The sequence below is a fragment of the Otolemur garnettii genome, unplaced genomic scaffold (genome assembly GCF_000181295.1).
Source record: "Otolemur garnettii isolate 467f Iridium unplaced genomic scaffold, OtoGar3 scaffold00022, whole genome shotgun sequence".
Lineage (NCBI taxonomy): Eukaryota > Metazoa > Chordata > Mammalia > Primates > Galagidae > Otolemur > Otolemur garnettii.
The window spans coordinates 20,917,528-20,919,313 of NW_003852417.1; positions in this window are offsets into that span (position 1 = coordinate 20,917,528).

The window sequence follows — 1,786 nt, forward strand, 5'->3', positions numbered from 1 at the left end:
CTGCTTGAGCTACAGGCCCCGAGCCCTAAAGCCTAATTCTTAGTGTGATTTTTATTAGGAGGTGGGGCCATTACATGGAAATTAGGTGATGAGGATGGAGCCCTCAAAAATGGAATTAGTGTCTTAATATGAAGAAACATGAGTGAAACCATCTCTATCTCTCAGTCAAGTAATAGAGAAAATGGCCTAAAGAAAGGCTGAAAATGTTTTCTGTCTCTTCAAAACTCCCTTATCATTTTTGAGAACTAAAACCTACCTTCCCACCTCAGACCAGCGGTTGGGAGGGGCAAGGGAATGCCCTTTATTCTTTGTGTCACAGGAGATGGAAAGAATCCAGACAGAGGTCAGGAGATTATCTTCACTGAAGATGGACTTAATCAGAACCATCCCCTTAAAATCTCTGTACTTCTACTCAGAAGCAGAATGTCAGTACTTTGGGATAGGCGTAAAATGAATATGATGTCAGAATAAAGGAAGGGAAAAGAAAATATGATGCCACCATTGGGACCTACTTGCAAGAAGCACTGGGGCCTTAAGTGAGGTATTGAATGTGAGGACAGATTACTCCTTCATATGTAGGGTCCAAATGAGAGAGATGATATATACTTGCAGCAACTGAAAGGGTCTGGGGGGTCTGTGGTCCATAAACAGACACAGAGGGAAGTGATGGTCCTAGGCCTAAAGAAATGTGTGTCTCTGCTATGGAGAGAAGGTGTGGGTTACATGTAGGGTAGACTGAGTTTCACGACCTAGAGTGTTCTCTGGGAATAGGTGTCCCTTGGACTTTGGAAAAGAGACTATCTTTTGTCCAACACTGGACAAGGCAAAGAAAACAGGTGACATAGGAAGAAATGGTGAGAAAATATGAGGTAGTTCATTTCCATTAGTCTTAATCTGATTCTAAATTATAAAGCATGACTGCTCTGCCTTGAGAGAGTCAGGTGGGTGGAGGCTCAAGTATTTCTGGGCTTCAGGAGCAAGGAGACGCAGCAGGCTGTGGGGAGCAAGCAGAGCTAAGGAGAGACTTATAGCTTATTGTGAACAAAGCTTCCCTTTCCCCTTGAAAGGTTGTCTTACCTCTACAGGACCAGCTCCAGTCCTTCAAAGCAGAAGGAGGAAAATTAGAGCAAAGGAGAGGGACCCAGAAGCACTATCAAAAGGATGTTCTGGGACTGGGTGTGGTGGCTCACACCTATAATCCTAGCACTCTGGGAGGCCAAGGCAGATGGACTGCTTGAGCTCAGGAGTTTGAGACCAGCCTGAACAAGAATGAGACACCTAACTCTAAAAAAAAAAAACAAAAAACCTGCAGGATGTTGTGGCAGGAGCCTATAGTCCCAGCTATTTGGAAGGCTGAGGCAAGAGAATCACTTGAGCCCAAGAGTTAGAGGTTGCTATGAGCTATGTCACCAAGGCACTCTACTGAGGCCTACAAAGTGACACTCTTTCTAGAAAAGTAAATAAATAAAAAGTAAAATAAAATAAATAAAAAGGACACCCTGAAAGTTTGACTCAGGGTTTGTAGTTATTAAATGGAATCATCTATTGGGGATATAGCCGACATAGCAGGCAATTTCAGACAGAAAGTACAGTTAGTAACCATAATAAAGTATATTGGTATACTCTTGTTCTTGATTTTACACACTCAGTATGTCAGAGTTAGGACATGTCAAATGACAAAGGAACTTTTATCTCAGAAATGCAAAGCTGGTTTATTGTTGGAGATGGGCTACTGTAATACATCATATAAAGGAACAGCATGAGGGGAAACATGGTCTTCTCAATG